Source organism: Bombus vancouverensis, chromosome 9 (assembly GCF_051014615.1).
Source record: "Bombus vancouverensis nearcticus chromosome 9, iyBomVanc1_principal, whole genome shotgun sequence".
Taxonomy (NCBI): domain Eukaryota; kingdom Metazoa; phylum Arthropoda; class Insecta; order Hymenoptera; family Apidae; genus Bombus; species Bombus vancouverensis.
The window spans coordinates 16,513,940-16,534,947 of record NC_134919.1 but is presented as its reverse complement, the minus strand read 5'-3'; the positions used below and the strand labels follow the sequence as shown (position 1 = coordinate 16,534,947).

The 21,008-nt window shown below is 40.5% G+C and overlaps 1 protein-coding gene across 2 annotated transcripts in view; it reads left to right on the top strand.

Annotated features, from left to right (window-relative positions):
* The window catches only part of NLG-5 (neuroligin 5), a 361,805-nt gene that overhangs the window by 2,933 nt on the left and 337,864 nt on the right, over positions 1-21,008 (top strand). For both annotated transcript variants that reach the window (XM_076621249.1, XM_076621247.1), the window contains exon 2: positions 12,039-12,138. The gene's annotated coding sequence lies outside the window, so the exon portion shown is untranslated. The remainder of the gene's footprint in view (positions 1-12,038; positions 12,139-21,008) is intronic.

The following is a 21,008-nucleotide window of genomic DNA, read 5'->3' as shown; positions in this document are numbered from 1 at the left end:
AGAATGGTATGAAAGCAACGATTCATCGATTTTATAGTACAACCCTTTTTGCCCTCGCTGAGATCGAATATATCGCAGCGCAAGTAACTGGTTTGTTATTTCGTAATACGTAGTACGCAGTCCCGAGCGATACCAAAATCACAATGAGAAACGAGGGAGGCTAAATTTCGTGAAAATCCGCAGTTCGTTGTAAAAATCGTTGCAAGGCTACAAATCTCTAATTAACCACTGAGAAGAGAAGCTCTCGAACTTTATCCCATCTTACAGGAATCATTAAACTAAAGCAAACTACTCGACACTTTCCAAACATTCGCACAAACCTCGCTCCGAAACAACGAAAAATTCCACTTTGCCTTCGCCAGCCGATGGAAAAAAGCGCGAAGAACAAGAACAACATGAAAACGGAGAATATTTCGTTTCCAATGAGAGTCCGCTCTTTACGATCCGCATTGTTCGCAGACGTGCTCGAGCGTTTTACGCCGATGGAGCGTACTTAAAACCACCGATATAAAAGCGTACGTTTATTTTTTGCGTTAAATCTGGCAGCTGAGCCCTTCGACAGTCCTGCGAGCCCGCCCAATTCAATTCACGCTCCTTCCTTTCGATTCCTTTCGTTACGTCTTTTCGATCTTAGGGTGGGATCTCTCGTAAGCGCGAGCGTCTAGACGCTTACATTCGCTGCTTTCGATTCGACGCAGCGTTCTTGGCAGAAGAGAATTTTTTAACGTAAACATCCAAAGATCGATTAATGCATATGCGCGTAACAATTTGTATATTCGATTACTTCGACGTGTTCGTATTCGGAACGACAGTTCATCGGAACACGTATACACTGTAACGGTAACGCATAGACAAACGCGTCTGACGTTTATGAGAAATCCTAGCTTTATTTCTTCGCGACGACAGTTTCTTCGCGTCGCGACAGCCTAACCCCCTCAGATATAATATTTTAGGATAAAAGCCGGCCAGGGAAGAAGTAAAATCGCAGAACAACGCCAGGCCGGTGGATTTATGTCGTTCGTGCGCGGGTCAAGAACAAGATTTACGATCGAAGGGCCGCCCATTGCGGCGATCTCGAGGATGGCATTCAGAATCGCGAGAATCATCGGGGAATGTTCATCATGCTCACCGTTTCTCTAAATTTCTTTGATACATAAGACAGCATTCTATGAACTTCGTGGTTCACCGAGGAGGAGAAATAGTTTTGGCGAAGTAAGTTTGGAACTCGGATTTTTGTCGAGCATCTTGCGATCTCTGAATTACTTCCGGTTGGTTACGTCGTTGCATTGTGGTTAAAAGCGGGTTGCACGTGTTCGAAATGGTGGAAGTAGCTTAAGAAGATACATACGTTGAAGGCACGTATGTGTAAGTAATGGTGCTGGTAATGGGAATTTGTTGTGTAATATAGTTGCGTGGGTGTATGGAAGAATGGAAGCGTAGAACGTGATAGTTTGGGTGAAAGACGAAGGTTGATGTATTAAGGCCTACTTTGTTACTACTGTGAGATCCAAACTTGGTTTACATGGAAATAATTTTCAGTTACGATATATCTTATCTTAAATGGGTTATTCGTTTATTACATATTGTTATAAATTATATATTAACAATTATATCATCGTCGTGATATAATCTGCTATTATTAAAATATTACGAGCTATAAATTATCTTTGGTCCGTCGTTTGAGAAATTGTTCATTTATTTTTGTCACCGATACATATAATTTTCATCTGTACGTGTAACATCAACTCTTTCTTTTAATTTATATATCTTTAATTCGTTTTACGATAATTTACCATCTATTCGTAAATTAAAAAACGATCGTTTCGCAATCTACATACGCGTGGCGTGCCAAAAATCTTCTAAAACACACATCTCACAAACCGAAAACCCAGGAGAATCGTTTAAAAACATCTCTCAAAATAAAAGAATCGGCAATAACGAAAAAAATCCAGATATTTCTATTATTTATATTTACAGTCAACACCAATATTCCATTCTATTTCGCGAACAATTTTAAACTGTAATCACTACCATAGACACCCTGTGAATTACATTCATAAGTTATTCAGTTCAATGTCCAATACTGTCAATATTCCCGATTCATCGCGAAACCTGTACACTAAACAGAAAGCCAGCTAGCTCAAACGACCTGATACAATAGCGCTTCTATTACGATTAAACAATATAAGCGCATCTTTCTCTGCTCCAAGACTCCGCTGCGATGGCAGCCTTCAATTTCACGCGTCGAACGTGTCAACGTTTGGATCGATCAATACAATCGCTGGCGATCTCGTTCCATCGGCAGGCATATCGAAGTCTCGCGTGAACGTCGCGGGAGCGGCGAACTGTTTGCTGAAGTTCTCGTTTCTCGTCAGGCTGAATCAAAGAGTGAGAAATATATACAGGGTGTCGCATATTCGTGGCTCTTCGGCTTTCCAAGGGACAGGTGAAAAAGCGAACTGAAGCGTTTACGAAAGGTCGGAACAAGATGCTACTGACAATACGATTGAAATTCGAAGAATCGCAAACATATAAACGTTGATTACAGACAAAAGTGTTCTGCGCCTATTTTGCGACAACCTGTAGAGAGAGAAAGAGAGAGAGAGAGAGAGAGAGAGAGAGAGAAGAGCATCAAGACGCGGATACACACGTATCAGATTCGGCGCTCGTTTTATGCGTTACACAGTGGCGAATAATCGGAGCGGAAATTCAGCAGGCATTGTTTCTGCTGGCGCAGTTCACTCGACGCCGCAGACTCTGTCATTCGAGCCGGTCGTTCCTGCTCGTCATCGTCATTATCATTGTTATCAACCCCCTCCGCTCGACATCGTCGTCGTCTGCGCCCGCTAGATACGCGACAAATGACGATTTCACCGGCTGAAACAGAGAGAACCTATTTTATTTTTCTTCTGGCGGTTGTTCTCTTCTTCTTTCGGTTTCTATCTCCCTGCGGTGATCGTTTTCTCCTCGATATCTCGTCTTCCCGTCGATCGTCTTTATCTCGCTCGCCGCAAGAGAACTTTTTGCGGTTGCTCTTGGATCACACGTCGTTAGGTTAAGGTTTAAGCACGATCCTCGCTGATTTTCGGCTGATTTTCAAAGTCGATTTTCGGTTGATTCGAAAGCCATTTCTGATTGCCAGAGGAACGAGTTCGTAGGTACAGTTGTATCTCGTGTTTCGAGGGATCGCGCGGTAATTCGGCGAAAGAAGGAGCAGAATGATCGTGAATCGTAGGAATTTTTATTCCGCTTTTCTCGGTGAAAGTTAAGGACAGGATTATCGCGCGATCCCGACACTAAAAATGTAAAATTTGTAAAAGTAGACCTTAGTACGAGGCAATGTAATTCTACACGATCCTATTCAACTATAGGAAACTAATCTAGTTACTGTTATGTAACAATTACCGTGCACTCGCATCTTCCATTTAATTAGCGAACACACGCTCTTACGTTGTCTCCGAACATTTGACCTAAAATTATCATTAAATTATTACGTCCCATAGCCATCGTAAATGTTTCAAATCTAAAAGGTACAACGCCTTTCAAAGTATGCAACCATTTCGATCTTCGAATTCACGTTCTAAATTCTCCTTGCTTCTAACACCATCGGCACCCTCGTTCTCCCACAATCGTAGTTCAGCCCTGTTCGATTCATTGAACCTGTCTTCGTCGCTCTTCGATCGTCCCGTCTCCGTTGGGATGCTTTTGTGCGTCTCCGTCCCACCCTCTCGAGGGACGCAGGAAACAATGTCATCTATCTTCCGCTGTGATCCACGTCCGGTGCATCGTGGCGAAATTACCGGTACTAATACACAGTACCGTGGTGTCGCCGGGCCACGTGCATTCACGGCATTCACACACGTAGCCGGCCCAACTGGTCCAGATGTACCTACTTATCTGCGTGTATCCTCCCCCGGCGCCGCTTTTCCGGAACCACGAGGTGACGCCAGCAGGACGCCATGTTGTCGCGAGACACCTGATAGTGTTGCATTTCCGCGGAGACGTACCTGTGGTTCTGGATCGCGTCTCTTTTTCTCTTTTTCGTCGATGCGACGTTGTGGTCGCGCGATTGTTTGCGATCCCAGAGTGATTTATGGTGGTTGATAGAGGAGGGAGGAGAGGTGAAAGGAACGTCATGAGATAGGGACAGAAGTTTGGTTACAGGATATTGGGTTTGTCCGTACATCGAGTTGAAGTATTTTAGTTGGAATTCGTAGTTGAAGTTTGAAATTAAATGCACGCGCTGTACACAATAATATGCGATACACGTGTTTCGTTTATTTCAGTCGAATGAAAATTTATAGCCAATAAATTCGATGATTCTTCGATATAGTCGATCAATTTCGACCATACGATTCGTTGATGATTCTTCGATGTTTCGGTGTGATTTATCACGTTCAATGAGAGGATGAGAGGAATTTGCAAGGAAAAAGAGATGGATCGAATATCGGTAAACGATTTGAAAATCTGAGCAAATTGCAGTCCGCTGTATATCGTATTGAAATATTTCGTATACACGAGTTCGCATGATATTAGCATCCACGCAACTTTTAAATAACTTGTCTCACGCAAAGTTTCGAGAATGTAGTTTTTCGAGCAGAAGCGCCCTAAAAGTAACTAACTGCGCGCTCTAAAAGGAACTAACCTAATTTCTGCTTTGAAGAGGCAGGAGTAGAATTCTTTAGGCACTCCTGTTGAATTTATCGTCGAATGTAATGTCCTGGCATTATATATACGGCACGGAAGGGCTTCGTACGTTCACAATTTTATCTATCCATCTTTATGGGCACTTCTCCTTGTCTTAAAAGCACCTGAGAGAAGTTCGTAAAGGCCGTGCACGTAAAGTTTCCACTAAGATAATGGCCATGATACGACTTTATCATGAAGTAGTTGTGTTACTTAAAAATTCTCATATTGCGGACAAGTGTTTCCTTGCTGTTGTCATGGCCTAACGTCTCCTGATTGCGGCTATTTCGACAAGAATTCGCGAAAGAATATTATCGTCTATATAGTTCACGCAGGAGAAATAGAATTTCCTTAAATTTGACTAAACTTGAGGAATTTTACTAAACAGTCTTAGTAGTAAACTTAGAATAAAAATCGAAAGAAGACGAAACGATAGTATTTTATAATCAATCGTTAAGCAGCGACAGTCTTCTGAAAGTTCTCTTTTAGTAGCTCGAAGTATAGAGTCGAGAATAATAATTGTTAATGGGTTGTTTTATGCAGGTGCTTAATTTCCTGTAGCAACTTTCTCGACTAACTTTGCTGTCGTTATAATTTTTAATTTAATTAATCAGAAACTTCTTGCACGAAACGCGGGTAATGCTCTTTTGATTTTTCGAAGAACCGTAACCTGAAATTAGAGATGCCAAGAAACAGTCATAGTTATCATTAACGCGAACCTCGAAACTTAATATTTATCGAAAAAGAGAAATAGTCATCTTATCCATATGATTTGACCAAATACCCTGCTTTACTAATACAGCGTATAATCGACTGTTCAAACTTTGTAAGCTTCCAGTACAGTCAAAAGAAAATAAATCTACGTCTCTTTAGCTGCAGTCACGTTTCAGGGATGAAATTACAGTGTCAAAGGATCAAACATCGATAACGAACGTTCGTACGATAAATATCCTACCAAAACCATAGCCATTTCGCGTTCAATTCTACAAACGGCATCCAGAAACGAGTCGCATCCCGATAAAACGTATATACTTAAAAGCAAAGGGAAAGGGATAAAGATATAAATCGGTCGGCAGTATGTACAACCGACGATGCCAGCCAAGATAGATTCAAGGGACGAATCCCTCTAACCTTGCATTTCCGCTCGCCTGCTCCTTGTGGACAGTTCGAACCGGGATCCATCAGCCAGATCACAGCCAGGATCGATAATACCATCGGCGGATACATGGACGAGCTGTCATAAACTTAAAAAGAGTATGTCGGGCACGTATGACGAGAACCATCGGGATCCATATGCGGCTATACTTCTTCGTACGTGCCACGAGGTAGATGGTAGCGTGTAGGGCGGAAGTGGAAGGCACCGCAGGCCTCGAGAAAGCTCGAAAAAGAAAATGCGAGTTACATTTCTTTTCTGTGCCCCCGAGAGATTCAATATTTCACCCCTTAGCGTCGGTAAAAGATCCTTACGCTCCAACTTTCTACGAGAAATTCACCCTTTCCCACCTCAGTTTCTTCGTGTCCGCCCTTCCGGTTCTCGCGTACATGCACACGTACGTTCGCACATGTGTGCACGTTTGTAGCGATCGGAAGTTCGAACAGAAGTCTCGTTCGCGCTAGTAACTTCCGTTTGATTCGTTTCGTGACCCAGATAGGCGCGAGACGATGATTTAATTTCTACGTTCGAACGGTACTCGCGTGCTTTTCGAAGAATTTGGGAATTACGACGGTGGTCTTAGGAGATTGGTCAGGCGTTTCTTCATCTTACGTAGCGTTTAAACGGTTCCTTTTCCCGTAGGTTGATAAAAAAGTTCGGTAATTCTACTTGTATGTAATTCAACGAAGGGTAAAAATTCACGCACACGTTCTTACTACGCTGCAAACACGAAAGAACGAAGGAAACTTCGCCAAACGTTTCCACCGTCTGAACAACGATTCATGAATACTCCCACTTACTCGTTCAACCCCAACAAAACAACACGCGAAGCAACATTTCACTCCCATAAACTGAAACTTCTTCCCGGTATATACCGTGTATCTATATCGCTTTGCAGCACCATTTTGCTCACCGTAATCGTTACAGGTTGATTTATCGACACGTGGCTTCAAATGCGATTATATCGCCGTTCAACTCTTCCGGTTGTAAGAAACGTTCTACAGCGGTACGAGGAAACGGATGAACCTAGTGCCACGTATTCCGGTCTCGTGCAACCGTTTAACGTTCTTACCACACTAGGTGCAGGCTACAGCTGTAGTTTGCTTATTCGGCTAGGAATTATAGGAATTTCGGCGCACCCTTTCGCCCTGTGTTCCCTGCCATTCATTCGCAGTCAGTCCATTGGCGAATAAGTACGAGTTTCCAACAACCAGCTCTCACGGTTCAACGTCGAAATTAATAGTGGACCGTTGTTAAAAGTAGAGGGGCGAGCATGCGATCAATTCTAGAGTTCCACTGATAAGAATAACGTTCACGAGCATCTGTAATCGCGTTATACGGCCGATCCTCTGATTTTTCAGGATTTTGAGGATATCGCGTGTACAGGCTTATCGTGTTGCAATTTGTCGTTGTTCGTTAGGGGAGTTTCGTTGAAAGAGATTTTTATACAGCGTGAGTATTGGTCGAGAGATTCGCATCTACGAACGAAATAATGTTTTCTAAGTTACAAATAATAAATAATAATACTTACCTTAAATCCTGATTATCTGTTATTCTTTCATGTATTTCTATGGACGTTCTGTAAAAATTGATACCGCGACCATAGATAAAAGTTACTGTATTCCCTGGATATACCGTGATCTATGGCGAACTTTTTGCAACTACGACCTCCGCAACGCGAGGTTAAAGCATATTGTTGTAGGGTAATGTTTCTTTTTAAGAGAAGGGAAGTAGTTCTTGGCAAACGGAGACATCGCGAGGCAAAAGCAAGTGTCTGGCTCGGATCGAGTTAAGAGGAGGATAGACTCGTTGGTCGCTCCAGGCATGACATTATAAAGGAACGATAAAACGTCGCTGAAATAGGTAGATATGTTTCCAGCCGACTCGTATGCTTTATTAAACGAAAGGACGATCTTTTTTGCTTCTTACTGTTCGAGTATAGGACACCTCTTAAGATTATCCTCTCTGAATTTGCTCGAAAGAATCGAAAATAGCATGTTACAAGCATTTCACGATCTCATTCACGATCATTTCAACTTCATCAACTTAATTTTTTAACGCTCGAACTGCGTCAAGGTCTGCTTTATTTCTTTTCTGTTGTTCAAACGATCGAAATGTAAGTAGTTCGCTAGTTCGCTGTGTTTCAACTTCCACTCTTTACACGTTTCATAGTGATTTCAATCGATCAGACAGCGTTGTCCAAGTCGTCGTCCAAGTACTGGTTCGCTTCCTGGAAGCTCAAAGAGCCGTTCGAATAACACGATACTCCGATTCCGCCGCGGGAAATGGAACATATTGTCGTTGCAGGCATAATATTTGGCGTGGTAGCCATAATAAGATCAGAACACGCTACCCCGAGGACATCGAGGGCAACTTGCGCCTTCCGTTGCTACCTTACATAATAGCGAACCTCTACGTTCTGACGTAATTAGCGCAGTAACAGTGGCAATTGAAACGGGCTCGTTTAAAACGGAATATTCTAAAGATTATGAGACGAACGAAGATATTCGATATGTTCGAAGGATTAAACGAAAAGAATTTGGACTTTCGTGGATCTTTGATGAGAATTTTCGCGCGGTACTGTCGAACTCTGAACTCTGAACGTCGATCGACGATTCATTAATTTCTCCCGTTCGTTCTTTTCTCCTGATAAATCGAATGTCTTTCTTTTTAACAGTTACACTTACCTTTGAGCTCGTCTTTTTTTATTTTTTTCTCTATGCTCGTTCTCTCAACTCGTTCATATCCTCGTTGCTAGACAGTGTGTTCCTTTCTCCGTAAATCCTTTTCTTCTTTTTTCTTCTTACGGTTCTATCGTTTGTTCTCGTCTTTTTTCTTTTTTTTTTAATTCGAAAGCATAGCGGAGGTTGGCCACGGAATAAAAAAAGATGGCTGGTAATTTACGACGGTTCTGCCGTGACACTTTACGCGCGTAGCATTGCTCGTCCGTTCTATTTATAAAGCGAATATCATACATCACGATTTCTTCAATTACCGAGCGGATTTTATGGCTGCCGCGCTGCTTTGTGGCGATTCGAACCACCGGATGTTCGTGCAGCTTTCATGGCCACGCGATGTTCCACGACACCGCCCGAAAAATCTTTGAAATCCTTCGAAGGGTTACAGTGCGCTGTACGTCATACTTTCGAAAGATTGATGATTTCCTGCAAACTATCTAGTTTATCCGGTTTCCGGACGATGTTACAATTAGTTACGATACTAAGATCGCGTGTATCGGGAAAAATCGACGCCTTGAGAAATTATTCTCCCTCCGTTGTTTTATCTTCGGAACTTGGATTCTCAAAAATCTGTAAAACCTACAAAGAATTTTCCTTTTTAAAATTCTCCGTCCCCTCGGAAGACGATAGACGTAAAACGAAGTACGAAAGAAAAGAATTGTTTTGTCGGGCATTCTACCTTTCTTTTGTTTCTTGAAATCTTTTGTCGGGTGTCTGGCCTTTTTCTAAAACACCTTGATCTTATCTATATTCCTGCAACTTCGAACTGTCCTCTCCCCAAATGCAGGATTTCAGCCTCGAGTTTCCGAGATCGTAACTTACGAGCTGCGACAGTAGTCAGGGATCGCGTCAACGCTAGTTACAAGCATAAAAGCAACTTCCTCGCTAGTAACGCGAACAGGTTGTCGCGTGGCGAAATCTGAGGAACGAGCGTGCCGGTTCTGCGTCCAAACTCTCAACGAAAATGCCATAACGGACGAAGAAACGGGTATGCTCGATGCACATTGTTTCGACGGCGTGTGAAACGCGTCGAGGTATGTTTTCGACGTGGGGGGGAAACTCGGTTCAGGGACCGGTAACATTGATAAAATTCTGCCCTGTGATCATCGTTGTTCGTGGCGACGACGGCTGGCTATTTTGCATATGCAGCTCGCTCGCGTTTTACGACTCGGCCCGAATTACGTCTGACAATGTGTCTCCTGGAGTGGAACGATGTCGTCGTGACGTTGTTCGTGTAATTTGCAGATGTGTTGCCGCGTTACACCAACAATGGAGAACGGCTGGTTATGGTGGCAAGTAGTTTCGAAGAAGAACGAACCGGTTGCTCGTGTGCATTCCATTTTCCTTCGAAATTACTATTGTTAGTCCCTTGGCTTACAAATATTTTTCTCCGTATTCAACGTACCGAATTGTTATGTTTTATCGATTGACATAATCTAACATCTGTTCAGTGACGGTGTATCTTTGATGGCCGTCGAAGGTTTTCAAGTTTCTTTTTTAATTTTTGCAAAGAAGGAAGCAAGAAGACTAAATAAATTCATAGATATTTACGATCTTTTTCCTTTCAAGACATAACTCGTGGTTTCAGAAAGCTCTATCCCAAAAGGTCAAGCTTTTAAGCTTTTGTACAATTTATGAGTCTTGTTAGCTTGAGCGTGACCAGAGAGAATGCTTGTAAGGACCAGATACCAGAATCGCTTGTATCGTAGCTTTAGAGGATGAAATTGGTCTTTTCCGAGGAATTCGTCCAGATTCTTTTCGTGGGATTTTGTTTGATCTTGTATGGAGACAATGTTTCATTGATTTTTAACATAAGACGTGTAAGTTCGTTCTGTCACCACCGTCGTACCATTTACAAAATAACGTTTTGTATCGATCGAAGATCAAGCTTCTCCTCGATTTTTATAAATTTTTCTCTTGTCAAAAGGTTACCGTATGAAAATCGTCTCTTCTTTGAATTTAAAAAATCAAGCCCTTGAATTTTCATCGACTTTGTCATACTTTTTATTTCACTACATTTTTCTCTTAACGCGAAAGTTCCGCTGCAGGATCTTTTTCTGCTTTAAATTAAAAAATATGAAATCCTTGAATTCTCGCTATAACTCAAAGTAATCGCGTGAAATGGTATTTCAAGCTTCGAGCCGTCAAACAAACAATCCAGATCGCGGTGAACAAAAATCACTGGAGGGTAAAGGAAACAGGTTGAAGTGTGACGCGCCTCGACCAAGCATGCTAAACCATTTTTCCCGTTGAGTTATCGTTGCATCGCGTCGAGTGACGGTCATGATTGTTGTTCGGGGGGACAATATGTTACCGCGTGTCCATTTGTAACGATATTTTCCAGGTCTCGGCCGCGTGACATTTCTCTCAACGCGTCCACGCGAGCATTTTTAGCATAGAGAACCAGTAGGCTATCCGTCGTTCCTCCGAGACTCCTCTCGAAAATTTAATTTTTTGTTAGAATCTTTCTGTTGGAGACTTAGGTAACTATATATATAAGAAGAAATATTTATTCGTTTATACGATTAAAATTCTCCATTTGACGAACGTTCATCGATTCAAAGACGTAGAATCATCCTATGACAGTCGTGACACGTCATTTTTATACGCATAGGACATTTATATTAGGTTGTCCGAAAAGCATCTTTCTTTTACAGACACGTCTTTTACAACGATGCATCTGTGTACAAACATGAAACCTAATCTGTGGAACGTTGTGATCTTTATTCCGATAGAACAAAATGGATCGCACGTAATTCGATAAAATAATATAAAACGAAAAATGTTGTGCATCTATTATTTCCTTATAAAACGAAAGAAACTTTTCGGACGACCTAATAGTAACGTTCGAGAACATTTACTTTGATCGACGAATATTACAATTTGAAGTAAATTTAATTGGAGAATATTTTGTAGCGCGGTATTATATTGCATCGATAATGCTAAATCGATATCAGTAAATAAATCAGACAAATCAATAGTAAGGAGGATTTTTTGATTTCTAATTTATTGACTTTTTGCGAATTTACAAGTTTGCAATGTTTCGTGACTGTTGATTCATTTTGATTGACAAATATTATAATTTCACGTAGAACTGTTTGGAGAATATTCTGCGATATAATATTATATTTCAATATTATTTGAAGTGTTCTTTGATTTTCAATGTGTTGATAAGCTATGCAACTGATTTCAATTTGATCGAGGAATATTGTAATTCGACATGAAATTATTTGGACAATATTCTGTACAATATTATATTGCAGTAATTATTCGAAGTTTTCTTTGCATTTTTGATTGATCGATATTTTCAGGGCTTATTGATTTAGGATGTTTCACGATTTAGAAATATTAATATTCAGTTAAATAAGCAACTAGGGAGGAATTTATGTTTTAAAATTTATCTTTAATCGCGCGGAGAAAAAAATTGGCATTGAACAATTTTTCTGTTACTTTTGTTCCAGTTTGCCAGAATTTTACGCAGAAGCTCGTTACAAGAAGATTTAATACCGCGATTACCTCAAGAACTTATCTGGAACGGTGTTATCTTCTTTACTGCAACTGGTAAGAGCAATAATAAAATGATCCTCCTTTTTCCTTATATATCTACTCTACTAACAAAGAATTTGGAATCACCTTCTCTATCCAAATGCAATTAACCGAAATTACTGGTATTAACGATATTAATTAATCATTCAAAGTTGATACTACAGATATGGAAATACTAATTTCTCTTGGAAAATGATATTAACGTTATCACTCGTTAATTCGAAATTAAAGCAGATATTAATAGCAATTCCCTGAAATTGGCTAAATTCGTGGTTGCTTGTTCTTAAAAACTCGTTTCTCAAATAGATCTTGTCGAAGTAATTACTTCAAGAAAAACTCTACATTTTTATTTTTAGCTAGAAAAGTTCATCGAACGTCCAGCTGGACAAATTGTAAAGTACAAATTAAATAATAAAAAAAAAATCTTTATTTTTGTATATCCGTCACCTGGAGACCGATGTTACAAAAAGAATAGAATTTAGTGAAATACTTCAAAATAAACAGATGCGCATATTATGGTTGCCCTTGAATATAAATTTTGTTTTGGGTTACAAGGTCTACAAACAAAAGAGCTATAAGTAGATTTCTATTGCTGTTTCTTATAGCCTTTAGCTAGAGCTATACACCAAGGTTAACTTTTTGGTAATGTCCTTTGCTGTAAATATATGAACGTGCTCCCTATCATACTTCTATTGTATTGTAACACTGAAAGAGTGAGGATCTGGATCAGCGTATACTATACCTATACTTATACTTATCCTATACTTGTTTCAATATATTTTTCTATTATTCGTTTCTCTATCAGTCAACTTCGACAGATCTAAAGGTTTTCTAACCGCAATTATTTATATATTTATATATAAAAGATACGCATTGAAAACCGATTGTTCTATCGTTGATGAAAAATGCTGCATCGTTAAAATATTAGTGTGTCTCGCTATTCTGCTGTCGATTTTTTAAAATTCTCTGGTTACGAAATAATTCGATAGCTCGTTATCGACGTAACGAAGAATCTGCATTAATAAATAAACGCACACAGTCGCAAAATTGCACGAAATCGCCAGGAACGAAGGGGCATCAATTAGGATTCAATGAAACTAATTGTCCAGCTTCAGTTTCGTCCTTGATTTTTCGCGTTTTCCATCGGCTATCGACTTTCTCGAGAGCGGTCGCTCATTCCTAACCGATCACGATGTGGATTAACAAGACGAACGTGATGAATGGAGAGCTTTATTCGTTACGGGCAGCGAAACTTTTTTTCCCCCTTTGCCGCCTGCGAATCGATTTGTCGACCGGCACAGACATCGTCACCACGAAACTAGATTTATTGCAGCTTCCTGTCGGTTGCGTTTGTTTCTCGTCTTCTTCCTCATTCTGGTTTTTTAATACTCTTTCTTTGTCACCAATCGATGGTGGAAATGGTTCGGGGACAACGGCTATAATGTCGCTACTGATTTACAAGTTTTTTGAAATTACGCCTTACAGATCGCTCGAATGCGAAATTGCGATTAATGGGATATCGTGCAACGTGTAAATACTAATTTCTGTTTGTGTGAATATTTCGGACACTAAGGCCGGGCGGCGGTAACGTGTATAGAGAAAAATTGCGCGGAATGATAATATATTTCATAATGTTAGGTTGTCTGAAAAGTTTCTTTCGTTTCATAAGGTGATAGTAGATAAACAACAATTTTTGTTTTATACTATTTTATTGAATTAGGTTCGTGCATAATTCAATAAAGTAATATAAAACAGAAAACATTGTGCGTCTACTATTTTCTTATAAAAGGAAAGAAACTTTTCGGACAACCTAATATATTTGAAGGTCGTGAAAATGGGCGAGGTGTAACCCGATGTAAATAATCAGCATAAAATACACTAATAACATTAATGATTGAATCTGTAACTCGTAAAATTCTAAAGACTGTTAACGCAACTAAAATTTTACAACTTACAACTTGCTACTGGTCGCTTTGCTACTGTTATTTTGTCGTTAAATTATGGCGTAGTAGAGTACAGCTAATAGAGAAAATTAAATATACCAACAAGATAACACGTTTGAAGTATATTGTAGAAAACAAAGGAATAAGAAATTCCGGTAGTCTTTGTTTTCTTGAAATAATGGAACATCCTGTTGCATTTATTTGGTAAATTGTTGCAGTTTCGTATTTTTCATCCGCGCATCTCGACGTCTCCGTTTTATTGTACACGCGAAGAAAAAAAAATCTGTATCTTCTTGAATAGAGGAACCGTCCTCCGGCGCGATACACAGTTTTTACGAGTCCTGAACGGAATAAAAATAAAATTTAACGAAGAAGCGACGTAGGTTATTAATTGAACAGCATTTTTCCCTTGTTCTCTGGTAGTGAGCAATATTTCCTGAACCGAATAACCAGTACAATAAAAAAAATTGGTTTAATAAAAAATGGCAGGAAGAGCAAATCGAGAAAGAATTATTCGTTGTCTCTGTTGGTAATAAAGGCGAAATTTAATATCGTATGCAACAAACATACAACAGGCAAGGCAAACATAGTTATTAATTGAAATATTTCATTTCGTTTTGTAAATCGACTATTGTATTTTCGGCGTAACAAACTTCGAACACCCTTGTCATTCGTAACATTAGGTCAAGAGCGAAAAGTGGCACGAGTTCCTTAAACGATTTAAATAAAAACTTGTAAATTGTAAAAAACGTTGCCTTGTAAATATTTCTTCGGTCTATCAGCGGAAATAATTGAGATCGTTTATCCCTTCGAGAGAAAAATTTCCAAATGGAGTTTCACCTTTGAGTATCTTCGAACGAAGCATTTAATTTTTATCGAAACAACTTTGATACACCGGAAATAAAGAAAAAGAATTTTTCGAAAGCTTGAGACGATAAGAAATTCGCCCTTGGAACGGGTGATTCAGTTTGCCTGCGAAAAGTTGCGATAAAGAAGGACTAGCAGTGGAAATATCTGCGACATGTCTTTCGCAAGATGTACATTTTACCTATAAGCTTTTTATCCGCGATCTTGAATCCATAAAGACGACAGGATAAAATAAGCTGTTAAGGTAAACTTTCGTAGCTTGATATGGCAGCTTGAAGATGGCTAATATAATCTATCAAATGTGACAAAGATCTACAGCTACAAGAAAGGATAGTCGAGGAGGTAAAGGAGAAAAATAAATTGACGAAACGTAGTTGAAATTTTAACCGCGAGATGAAAGTGTGCTTGAAATTGAAAATTGTTGACCTGTCTTGCAACGCGCGTGCTTATTCTGTTTCCCTTTTCGACCTTTTTCACGCGGAACGTGCACCCTGGACAGCTCGAAAAGCCATCGTCGTCGTATCTTCGACGTTACGCTCGTTGGAAACTCGTTTGACGAGAGGTAGGTCGAAACAAAAATGAAGCGTTGTTCCAGGATAGAAGATTTTCAGACGCTTTGTTCCTCGATAGTAGGACTTTTCACAGAAGCGCTGCGAACACTTTTTTCCCATGGTATACATCGACTCGTTCGTTGTTAAAAATTCGAGACAGATAGCGGCGAATAACCGAGAAAATATTTCTAACGCGAAGATAGACATCTGCATCGAGCTATTTTCTTTTATTCATCTCACGTACCTTGATTCCATTAATCGCGACTGTCTCGTAAATCCAATCAACCAACGAAGAAACAATTTTACCGCGACAAAATTTATCAAAGCACGGATATCTCTACGTATAACGATACCCCAAAACAATTAATTCGGAATGCGAACCAAAACCGTACAGTGGCAAGAGCAACAAGAACCTAACCCTTTACCTTAAACATGGAATCCCAACTTTCTTCTTGAAGCGTAAAACACGATGGCGCAGCTTCGATGTAGTCGCGTTTGCAGCCGCGACAGAGATGAATATCGTCGTCTTATCGGTGCAGCGGGACACGTGTATCATCCCTGAGCAAGCTCGGAGTGGTCGCGATGCCTGCAGATGGCCCGGCATGATAAGTGACCCTAGTGTCGCGGGACCTGGGCTACTTATTTTCCCCGGAGGGGATGACATTACAACGACTACGGCTACGACGAAACGAACGAGGCCGCGGCCAGAGGGGCTTGCAACCTGCCGAGAAACAGAGAGAGAGAGAGAGAGAGGGTGTCGGTGGAAAAAGCGTGGGAAGAAAAAGGGGAAGTTGAAAAGAGGAAGGGAAAAAGAGGCGCGCCGATGTTTCCGTACGAATGGAAACGGGCACGCGATAGAAAAGGCCGGGTCTCTCCAATTTGCTGAGAGCTCTCCATCTCCCCGTGGCTCGTTCTCTGTTTCACTCTTCACTCTGGATTCTCCTCGAGTTTCTCTTTCTCTCTCGCGTTTGTTCGTTCGTTCGTTCGTTCGTTCTTTCTTTCGCCTACTTCGGCCCACGTTCACCTTTCTTTCGTTCGTGTGCGTTCACACTTCATCTCCTCGGCTATCTTATTACGCCTGTACCACCACCTTGCCTCCTCCAGGATTTCTCTTCGGTTTTTCGTTTTCTTGCGCACCGTTCGACCGAGTTGGCAAACTAAATACTCCGACCGGTTCACTGGCGCCTGCTGACACGTTTGCGAGATACTTCGTTCGAACTATTTCGTCGAGCATAACCCGTGATTACGACGTGTTTCGAAGATCCGCGGACGAGCAGTATGGGATACTTTTCGTAAATACGACAGATAGTACTCAGCATTGCTCGAATATCGCAGTTAGTATTGCGGATACTTTGTAACGTTGGTGCCACCCGTGCGCAGGATTGCAGGATTTCTGTGGCGAATGGCAGAGTGGTTGTTAGGATACTGCGGATATTTATACAAATTGCTATTTTTATAAAAGTAATTGAAAGAATCAAAATGAAATTGAGATTCGTTCGTTTCACCTACTAAATATCGTAACACGTGATTTACGATAGATATTTCGTATATCTTTCGATGAATATTGCGCGTGTCCTACAAATTTTTCTATCTTCGCCATAAATGCATAAATATCGGCAGTGTGATTATCAGCAAAAATTAGATCTCGATTTATTTTTGGAAAATTTGTAGATTTAAGAAATCTCAACTGTGTTAACCGACCGAGGAAAGATCTCAAATAAGACGCAGTCTTAACGAAACGTTGTTTTTTAATGGGATAAAAGAAACTATTTTTTATTAAATTTTCACGATCTTCCAGGTCGTAGTGTTTCGTTGAATCTCCTCTAACGCGGTTGAAGCTTTAATTCACGGAGAGCTTCTACTAACAAGCAAAACATGCTTGATGACGCCAGGCAATAAAATTTAACGTCGTCCAGGTGTCGACGCGAATAGTAGCTCGAATTACTTAAATTGCTAAATTACGTCCGAAGATAGGAACAATAAAGATCTACAACAATAAGAATCTAATTCCGTTTTAACGGCTCGAATTATGCAATTTGTGTTCGACTAACTATGTTGAAGCGTTCGTGCAAGATTACGTCGACGATACAAGGTGTCTTCTATCCATTTTGTCGCTTCTATCGCGTGTTAGATGTTACAACGGATAGGAAGGGATCGCCAATAAGGTTTATCGGAGTTTGATTCGGCCTTTTTCGTCCGGCCTGATATCCAAGCGCTCGTCTATATCACAAAACACGAGGTGGAGAGACCATGAGCGAAGCAAATCCCATTTCTGACGACTAGGCCGAGAGGAGAATAGATCGTGAGGTTTATTGAACCAAGATTCGAAGGTTTGTCCGTCGTTTGTTCGACGACTCCATTTTTAGATCGGTTGATAGAGTTGTTTAGACAGTTGGATATCTTTTTTCTTCTTATTTCGGTATATGAGTGGTTGATTTCTTGAACACGTTGACTGCCACGCGTGTTTTCAAAGAAATCTCCGTCAGGTCGCGCGTACAGCAGTACCAAGCGTTCTCTGCTAGGTGCTCCCATCGATATTTTAGTAACGCGAATCGCTCAGGTGGTGGTCTCGAGAATGATCTTTCGTTTCGTTTGTTCGCAACGTTAAAACCACTAGCTGTTGTCGAATATAACGAAGGAAAGCGTGGTATAGATTATTCCGACCAAATGGTTTCTTATGCCACCACAATTAGAAAAGGAATCAAATGGTACAGAAAACTTGGCGTTCGATTCTTTCTGGGAATTTCCGTTGTAAACGCTTTGACGGTTTACGAAATTGCAACAAGAAAAAATATAAATATTAGAATATTTAGACGATTATTAGTTGCAAAATTATTAGGGTTGTCTGAAAATACAAAAAGTCCTTGTCTTCGACGGAGTCGGCGTAATATCGCCGTTCGGAAAAACGATTCCGGAAGAAGCATTAGACGCGCGTGCAAACTATGTTATGCAAATAAAAGACGTCGAATGGACCGAACAAAGGCACAAAAGAATTTGAAGAAAACAACGACTTATTGTCCAAATTGTCCCGACCAACCTCAACTATGTATAGAATGCTTTAAAGTTTTATATTCTAAATAATTGTTTTAATAAACCATTTTCGTATTTTTATTTTATAACAATTCAACTATTACTACAATTAATTATTAATTAACAATTTATTATTATGGAATATCTTTTCAAATACCTACGACGATCCTTCGCAAGTAATCAAATAAGCGACGCCCGAATATGGGTTACGTGGTCTGACCAGAAACTTTGCTGACACCCGAATACGGGTGTCGTGGCGGTCAACGTGTTAATATCGTCGACTCTATGGTCTGTAGGTGTTTTTGTGCCCTTCATAGCGTTCGGAATTTTGAGTGGGCGTTCGTTTATGGCTCGGATCCCTTCTTTAGGAAATTCCGAATTACATGTCCTCCTCGAGTTGTAAATCTAATGACTCCGAGGTCAGATAAAAACCCCCGGGAACAGCCCAGCCGGAAAGACACGATGGACAGACGAAACCCAACGGCTGGTAGGGAGAATCAGCAACGTAGGAGGACAGTTCATCAACAGACATCGTACCGTGCGGATGAAATATTTCACTCTCAACAAGATCTTACCACCGCCGTGTTCAGAACATCACACTTTACTTTTATACAACAAGTGCAAATACAGTGCTAGATTACTCTAACATTCGATCTATTAAACCTCCTCCAGCTCGAGCGTTAATTCATTCGAGGTACGCGATATCGACCGATCGGTTTGGCCTGACCGGTTGCTCTTTAGTCTAGAATTCGCAACACATAGAATATTTTGAAGCTCTCTATCTTAAAACTTTTTTTTTTATGAAGAAATACCTCGATATCGCGGATAATTTGAATAGCCATTGGTACAGTTGAAATGTGTTACGAATGTGAATTTAAATGGAATTAAAATTTGATCGTATACGTTGAATTTTCGTAACGCGGCGTTAAATTTGTAGAAAAATGCAAGGTTTTAGATTCTCAGAAGCAGATAGGCGGTCGTTTTATCGGATATTGCTTAGAGACGTGGTCCGTGGGTAGCATGAGCGAGATAACAATAGCGTTGGTTTTAAGCGCGTTCCTTAGAATCTCGCGAGGACGAGGAAAGAAGCCGGGGTTCGGCAGAAATTTCTGTAAAAGCCACTCAAGCCGCCGGAAGTGAAGCACGTTAAGCGATGTTTCCTCACGATTCTTCAATTTTCCCCTTGTTTTTCATCGAGTGCTCTCGAAAAGGCACGGAACGTGGATGGAAAATTAAGTTGCGATTTTACAATCGATAAAACGATTCGGTGGGACGCGTGACTGAAAGATTTTCCAATTTTCCTCTCCTTTCAATTTTTTCCTTTATCTTGTTGCTTTTATCAGTTTGATTTACCGATAAATAAATCCAGTTTGGATTTAATATTAACGTAATTATCGTTTTTCTCACAATGGAGTTTGAATGGAAGGCTCGAGTTACATCGAAAATTGAAATCGAAAGAAGAAAGATCTTAAAGGAAGACCAGAGCGGAAAAGTCACGTTTGCGCTTTTAACGCGAGAACAACTTTCAAATTCTGAATATCTAAATAAGATCGGGAAAACGTCAAAGAATCGTTGCAACCATCGCCATCCTAATCCCTGTGGCGTTGCTTCGTGCCACTTGCCTTATTTAAAAGCTCTCTTCTCCCGGTGAAACCAGTTCACGAAAGCTACCCTTATTCCATTCCTTTTCTCGATTCAAGCTGTTCCTCCCGGGAGACGAACAGTTAATTTGTAAATCTCCGCTAAGTGCACGATCGAATGGCTCCGTTCGTCTGGCGAGACTCGAGACGATCGTCTCTCCCTTTTGAGGGCGAACGGAAGCCTCTCTTTGCCGTGATTTCACCGTATCAATAGGCAGTAACTACGAAGTTCGTCCTTTGACCATCAGTTTCGTCTCGTTACGGGCGAAATTCGAGCTGGTCAAGCGACTTGTTTTGAGAAATCCTCGAGGAAAACGAAGCAGTTGCCTTGCCCCAGCCAACTAGAGTCATCGAATTTTCAATTACGTGGCTGGTTTGCGTAGTTGCAAACGATTAGCGATACGCGTCAGTGAAGCTTCGTATAACAAAACTTTGTTAAACAGAATTTTGTAAAGGGAGAATCAAGAATTTAATCCGCTGCTGTACGAAACTATTTCAGACTTACGAGTACGATGGTAATATCTTTTTTAATGTTGGATAAATTCAAGCTTGTTTCGGCGAGACACTGTTCGTCGTATGATTTACAATTAAATTTGATGGAAATAAACAATCAGAAGCGAACAGAGTTTTATTTGAACGAAACGGTTACACAACTCGTTGGGAATTCAAAGGGCACGTTTCCTGTTTTTCTCGCTCATTCATTGGTTTGGCTTCAAAGTGAAAAGGTAGCTCTTGCGACGACAAAGTATTTCAGAAAATTTCAATGAAATTTACAATGCGAACTTTGAAGCACCGTTGTCAAGAAATATCGCGAATAAAGCGAAATCTTAATAAAAAATATTTTCTACGTCATC